This window comes from Convolutriloba macropyga, chromosome 4 (genome assembly GCF_964194025.1).
Source record: "Convolutriloba macropyga chromosome 4, txConMacr16.3, whole genome shotgun sequence".
Lineage (NCBI taxonomy): Eukaryota > Metazoa > Xenacoelomorpha > Acoela > Convolutidae > Convolutriloba > Convolutriloba macropyga.
This window is the reverse complement of record NC_134471.1, coordinates 57,371,540-57,379,881: the sequence shown is the minus strand read 5'-3', so window position 1 is coordinate 57,379,881 and position 8,342 is coordinate 57,371,540.

Genomic DNA, 8,342 nt, shown 5'->3' with positions numbered 1-8,342 from the left:
TTTCGTCCACATTTTTGCAAAACCGTCTGGTTTCTTGACTGCTGCTTCTAATTCGCCTCTAAATTGGAATCAGATGTGAACACAATTCTTGCCCTCGCCCTCTTTTTCTCGGAAAAAAACAATCCCTGCATATCAGCGATTTATACGCAGGAGCGTTATCTTTTTTGCAAAATACGGTGTCATGAATGCACTTTTGTTCGTAATATCTCGAAATTCGAAGTTTTCATAAAAAAGCGTTTCGTTCGTTTGGCAATCAAGCGGGCAATTTCAAAATCTTGTTGTATCCGAACCTAAATCATAAGATATCGCTTATCCGAAATCAAACGTATTTGAATGTCTTTTCACAAAAACTCGTTCTATTTCCTCGGAAGACTCAAACAATTCCCCTAGACTTTTGAATCTGTAAACATTCAATTTGCAGGTAACGTTTCCACCAAGGCTCTATATTGCAACTGTTTGAGTTCTTTTTAAGCTTGTCTATTAAAATCAGACATTTCGTAAGGTAACGACTTGGCAAACGAAAACTAAAATAGAAAGAGTTAATTATCTGTTCAATTTAGGCGAAGTCATTCTTACTCCCGATTTCACAGATATACAGATGATATCTGATAAATAGACCAAGATAGTGGCTCACATATTTGAGAAAGAAAATGCCCACAATTGTCAGTATATTTATCCATTATCAAAGAAAGAAATCAAAACAAATGAAAGAGTATAACAAGGAGGCTCGGTAGTGTGCGATCGCACATAAGGTTCCCACCCCGCTCATCCACAATTTCGGCATAATCGTCTACCAAATGAGGAACAGAGAGAAAAACCCAAAAAATCAAGTATTCAAAACGATAGTGTATGAACGAAAAGATAGCCTCCAAAGCAAATAACTCAGTGGAGCAATGATGCACTAGATTGATGAGATATGACAATATTAAGAACGCGAGCTGAGACGAAGGGCAAAATTAAACAACAACAACAAACATTAATTACATCAAAAACCTTTTGACCGTTTTTAAAAACAAAATTTAATAACAAAGTCAACATACCGTCAGATAAATATATGTATAACAATTGGAAATAATTGGATAGGTTCGTTTTTTCTTCCGAAGACAGCATTTTGTGACCTGCAAGTATTCAAAATATGTCTCGCGTCTACATAAAGAACGTCAAATTAAATATGACAAAAATCAAAATTAAATTTAATTTTCATTTGTGAAAAACCCGTGTCGAAACCAGTAAAGTAATCACAAATTCTTTGAAAACATTAGATTTTGTGACACCAATTTTTTTGACACCTTCTTTTAAACCCAATGATGTCATATTTGTCCTGTAATTAACGAGACTAGGCAACAGATAGAAAATAGAAAGTTAAAAAGTGTTTTTTGTTACTTTGGAAAACAATTGTTTTCAAAGTCATGAAAGCCATCAGCTATCTAATAATATCAGAATATCGGTTCATCTATTGTTCTATGAAAACAAAAAGAAACCTCTCATTATACAGGAAACTTCATACGACTAAAACGACAAATTAAAAGCGACAGTTAAAACAAAAGTGTAAAATTCAATTAAGTTCTTCAAGAAAATATTGTCGACGCCGTTAAAACCTTAATCTATATATTTCAAGATTTTAATTTGTACAATTTTACCTTATATTGAACTCCAATAACGCGATATGAGAACTGTCAATAATGTGATAATGTGACAAAATTAGAAAAAGTGAAAATTGGGCAAATATCTAAAAATAAAAAAAATCTAGAAGTATCAAAGCCAGAAAAAAACTTAAGGCGTAAAACTGCAAAAAATGGTATTTTAAATCATTACAAAGCTGAAACATTCTTTCTTTGCTTACAATAAACTAATATTTGACCAAATTAAGAAAAAAATAGAGGGAAAGTTTATTAAGCCATTATTTATTTAAAAATCAAATATTTCTAAAAGTCAAAACAACAATAAGCTTTCGAGTAAAAAATTAAACGCATTAATTTGTAGTTGCCAAGGAAACCAATTAGTCCTATCATTACTGAGCTTTGATTTGAAATGTTCTGTTGTTTAATTAAAACAAAAAGTGCAATTTAAAACAAAACGACTGATTACAGTCCGAATTCTTTTTGGATTGTAAAAATCCAAGATTGGTCAAAAACCAGCCCTACTAATGCGGTTTGTCCATTAAGCAACACTTAATTATCCGAGTGTTTTAGATATAGATAATTTATTAGTTGAGAAAAGTCAAAAATATATTCTGCGTTTTTGATAATCAACGGGTAAAGTTAACAAAAACCGGTAAAGTTTTAAATACAGAGCACTCTCAACGGAATTAAGATTAGTCTTTCGACTCTAAAAAGATTGCATTATTTGTGTTCGGGGGTGTACTTCCGGCAAATTTAATCAAAGTGGACTAAAGAACATTATTCGTGCTGTTTTTGACGAAATAGGCTGAGTTTTGAAATATTTAGCCCGCATTTTTGACAGAAAAATTAAATCGAAATGATCAACAATACTATTTTGTCTTTAAAAATAAAATCAATGACACTATTCTAAAAAATTTTAAGAAATTTTAGCAGAATTGGCGAAAGTTTAGGCAAAAATTCCGGAAAATGTGATTAAAAACAACGGAATTCACTCTACTTTTCTCAGAAGTTTAAACATCGATAACTCCTCGTAAAATACGAAAATAAAGAAAAAATAATTGCATATTCTACGCTGGACAAGCTTTCTAATGATACCAGTCTGAACTCTCTACGATGAATATATCGATCGGCGAAAATTGTCTGAACAAAAAAACACACATTTTAGTATATAGTTCCCCCCCCCCCCTCGAGAGGGGTCGGAACAATAAACATAGCACGATGACTTGTACTGGGAGTCCTAAGCTGACAGAAGATGGTTCCCCTTTCAAATTTCCCGGAATTCATAAATCCATAGAAACACCTCCAGGGTATCCTACTTAAAATTGGGGTAGGAAAGTTCAACATCGGAAAAACTATAGCTAGTAAGTATAAAAGTTGGAGCACATGAACAAGATATTGATGTTCTCAACTAAACTTAGCTTGGTTAAATTCTAGAATTGCGTTAGTTCGAACAAGCAATGCCTGATTTTAACTTCATGAGTTACACCATACAATAAATTCAAATTAAGAAGTTTAAGTTGATTTTGAAATCCACTTCTAACGCCTCCACTCAGACGTCAGCTGATTGCATGAATGGCTGTAAACCTGATATCTCGCCTTGTCTGTTTCGACAGATTGAGAAAAAAAGTTTCAAGTTGTCCAAAGATTCTGTAGTCTAATTTTTCGTCTCTGCTATGTGATGCTTGAATTTCGAATTCAAGTCGGCTGAAGTTATGGAAAGTTTTCAACACAATCATCTGAAATCATCGAGCTTCTATTCCGTGTCGCGCGTTGAGTCAACAGTGACCTGTCTTCTTTCCGACTGTTTCTCAGGACACGGATCTCCAACATCTTTTGAAACTTTTCGATGTTGGAGATCACAGTCGTGAATCTGGATGCCAAAATGAGGTCAACAGCCCGAACCAACATGTAAACACGCAAACACGCATGGGCCGAGGCTGATACTTCTCTGCGTTCAACCATGATCGCAGTCGGATTCTCGTGTCAAGGTACCTGTTGTTACCTGCTTGTATCAAACAATAAAATCAATTGTCTGCCCTAGAAACTATTTTTCGCCATCAGCTCCTGGCTTTGTATACGCTTAAGTTGCTATGATTGCTGTTGAGGTATAAGTTTTCATCAATAGATGAATGACAATTAATTGTTTTGATATAAAACGGGGTTGAAAATTTGACCGTGATTATCTGAGAGCCGAAGTAGATCGCTCAAGGTTTCTTTTTTTTGCTTGTAAGAGCAAAAGTCTCCAATTACTTTAGTCCTTCCTGTCGTGTCAAGCACTTTGGTATTTAGCATGCTGTCCTTTTAAACTGAACTACTGAGTCTCAACTTAAATTTATAAATCTGTCTGCCCGGACGGTCTCACTAGGTTCCAAATCTTGTTAATTTGGGAGACTTAAACTCGCCTATCATTGTCCGGTGACCTTGGTCCCGCTCATTGCTTTACTTGACTTTAAAGAATGATTTGGATTTCACTTAGCAGTCCTCAGTCCCACAAAGATGTAATCTGACTTTTCCAAAAACTAATGAAAAAATCTTGCCCCTGTCCGTCCCTAGGCTCAGCTCTCTATGCTCGCTCTATGCTTCGCAACTGAAGTTAACTGTTCCTTTGACTCAGAAGTAATCCGAGTTACAGAAAGCATATGATGTTCAATCCTGCTGACGCCTGATTATAGTGGCGTCCCAAGAATAAACTTTTCCTTCAATTTTGGTACATGTGTTGCCAGATTGAAGCTCTCCTGTATGAAAGAGTTTTCATAATGCGCTGCCGAAACTTTGTGGACCAAAGACCTGAGAATGTTTGCTGACACTGCTTCCCCTGCTTGTTATAGCCATTTTAGACGCTCATGTTGTCTCATGAAGAAGCTACTGACATCCTCAAGTTACTCAAGCTGAAGTTGAGCCAATTTTGCAAAAATAACCACCACTGTGAATGTCCCAAGTCTCTAAACATTCTCTCGCAAATTCTTCCAAACATCTGACCGTCTTGATTCCCATCATATCCCATACAGTCCTTTCTCATCACCAAGAGGTTGGTTGCATCTAGAGTAAGTGTCAGATGACACTAGCCATTGTTTCTCTTTTCCTCTGAATCTTCAACTCCCCTCTCATACGCATCCATTTACCCTAATTGATCCTCCTTCTGTTTCCTACTTTTCCTGCATCGGGCAAAAGCTCGAGCTATTTCTGTTGCACTTTCCTCAGTAGGTACTCCTATGATTGTTGTTCCGACCCACTTTAGTGGGGGAGGAACTATATACTTGAATGGGTTTTTTTTGTTCAGTCAATTTTGGCCGATCGATATAATCATCGTAGAGAGTTGTGAGTGGTATCATTAGAAAGCTCATCCATCGTAGAATATGGATTTAAATAGATTTTTTTTCAATTTTAGTTTTTTGTAGGGAGTTATCCAGGTTTAAAATTTTGTGAATATTTGACGTAATTCTTCTGTTTTTATTCACATTTTCGGTATTTGTCACCTAATTTTCGTCAATTTCGCTAAAATTTCTTCCCATTTTTTGCTATAGTGTTATTGATTTTATCTCTAAAGATAGAGGAAGTTTGCTGAGTTCTTTGATCTGAGTTGTTTGGCTAGAATTTTAGAAAATTTTTTTCAAAATTCGATTTTTTTCGCGACCAAATTTGCTTTTTTAGCATACTTATCTTAATTTTGCTGGAAGTAGATAGCTTGAAACCTCGGCAATTTTCTCTTTAAGCTGAAAAGTCGAGCGTTCTACAACCACTGTCTTTGAGAATCTTCTGGAACTAATATTTCAACAGGGTTCTGCAAATTAAAACTCGATAACTATAAACGATGCATTTTTATTTTTGACAAACTGAAAAATTTTGTTCAAAAATTGATTTATTTCGCAACCATTTGAAAACAAGAGGTTTTTGCTAGACGCGTAGTATTATCTGGGATGATGTTGATCTGGTCATTGATGCTCACGAGAATAAATTTTTAGACTTTAATGGGGCGCGACTTTTCAAAAGTTTTCGGCTATGTAAAAGTTTTTTATGTAAACTTCTTTTACCTTTTACTTACAAATTCAAATCAGGGCTCAATTGGTGACAGATACCATTCACAAACAACGAGGCCCAATGAGATTATAACTTGGTTTGTGAATAAGCTCATGGTTTTTGTGGCTCTGACCAATTGTTTTCTTGAATTTTACTTTCATTTGTTATCTTTTTTGCAGTTAAATGACTTATTTTCCCCAGTCAAAGATCCAATCATTTCTTTGTATAAATCAATCTAGAGAATTCTTTCAGTTATTATCTAATGTCTGTTTTGACTTTGAATAAAATTGTTTCAAGAAAATCTCGGTTAATTTTTGAACTTTGCCACTATTTTTATCTTGTTTCTCTCAACAAGAAACCGATTTCCTGTGGGTTATAAATTAGTGTTTGTGATGGTCCCATGTTCAACTATTGGTCTCTTTCTCTTTATACTACGTTAAATTATCATATTACTGACAAGACCAATCCAAAGAAAGCATAGTAGGTAAAACGCACAGCGTTGGAAAAAAGCGTATCTGCATATGTTAATTGACTTAGTTATATAGTTTATGCTTTTTGGGCTGCGACACAATTATCTCGCAAAAATTAAATGGATTTTATTTGTTTTTGCCTCTTTTTGTCTTTTTTGTTGGTGTACGCCATATAACCTGATAACAATAGGTCTCAATTGCTTCTGCGGGACATACAGCTCAACCTAGTTAAAAATTTCATTTTATAGCTGTTTGTTTTAATGACTTCAAAATGAAATAAGAATTTTTTTTTAAATGTATCCCTTTGCTTTAGTTTTTTAACCAAGCAACTCGATCCAAACAATTAGAAGCGTCAAATACATTTGTTGATTCATACATTTTTTGCGCCTGGTTATACGTTGTGATCTATTGCTTCGACCACTATTTTCACAAAAAATTTTCGAGTTTTCTTTACTGTTAAATTTTTGGATTTCTCTTTTTGTCATCTCCTCGTAGTCGTCTTTTTATTAAGAAGAATCGCTGAAGTTAAAATGAAGAAAAAGTGACAATTTACAGTTCTTACAGACGTCATTTTATAATTATAGTGCCTTGAATAGTGTGATCTCGTAAAATCGTTTGAAGTTTTGGCTTCTTTTTATATTTGTTGTTATTTTGTGGGGTCGTGACTTAATCTCATTATTAACAGGCCCAATGGGCTTCCTGAGGTATTGCAACTTAATCCATTGCTGTTTGTTGAAATTATAAGTTTGTTATGATTTGTAAAATGATTGTTTTCAAAAAATATATTTCGGTTTTTGAGCTTCGTCATTTTTTTAAATAGTTTTTTTGGTCATTTTATAGCTCAGTCTCTGTAAACACGGGTCACAACCCGTTTCCGGTGATCTAAAATTTGATCTCTATAACATTTTTAGCTTCAATGATTTATTTCTCGGCCTTGTTACTACTGATATTAAGAGATTTAACAAAATAATTGAGATTTTTTATACGTTTATAGGATTTTTGTTTTTTTTAATTTATAACAATGATTGTAGGTTCCATTGGCTTTGAAAATTTGCGCAATTAAACTTTTGATAATGACATGTCTCAGTTGCTTCCTACGGAGATAAAAATGTACATTTTTGGGGTTTCAGTTGATATCTAATGACATTAATAACGGTAAAAATTAATTGGTTTCAAAAATGGAAAAGTATTTCTGAATTTCTTGCCCTTTAGTCTTTTTTGTCGACTTTTTAAACAGTTGCAGTGAGGACAGGTCTCATATTTTTTCTAATGAAGTATAGGTTAAATTGTTTTGTTTAGGTTTTATCTGATTCGAGTTTGACTCTATGATTTTATTTATTATAGCCATCGAGTTTTGGTCCTAATTAGTGTTCGTTGTTTGATATTTTTATTGTCCTTTTTAGTAGTCCTATTTTAGACGACGTTCATCGGCCCTCTAGGGTGGCATTTTTGTATTCAGTTCTACATTTTTCACCCCTATTCATTTAGCCTCCTCTCTTTTAACCTCGTTTTTTTCGCTTCTCTGTCATTTAACCCCTGTATCTTTTCACCCTCTATCATTTCAACCCGCCAAATAGTAGTCGACATTAAAGCATGTTTTGACATAATTAAGTGGATAAACTAATCCCACGTTTGGCTCTGACACTTTCATATCAAATACCGCGGGCCGCTGAGTCATGGCCATGGCCCGCGAGGTATGGCCAAATGATTATATTGCCAATTTAATAATCATTATTTTATAGAAAGATTAAAATCGGGGTGAAATGATAGAGGGGTTAAAGCATATAGGGTTTAAATGATACACGGGTTAATAATTTGGGGTTAAATGATAGGGGATTAAATGAATAGGGGTGAAATAGCGGTACACTATTGCATTCCATTCGTTGTTTATTGAACGATATGTATGTTGTTGAAGGTTTTCTAACTCGTCATCATTTGGTAGCCAATTAACTCAGAAATGTGGGTGGGCTGGGTCGGAACATTATGTGCGTACGCACATTACCGAGCCTCCTTGTTTAAACTTTATCACCACAGCAAAATTTGTGCTCGAGAGAGAAAAACTGATGCACGCTGCCTGCTATTCCATTTTCAATTGAGTGAACAAATCAGGTAACAAAAGAAAAAGCCAACGAGAAGGCAAAACCAGTTTTTTGTTATGATTTATGGTGTTTGGGATCGGAGGTTGGCCGGTATATATACCTTTTTTTGCCGCTATATATATATATATATATAT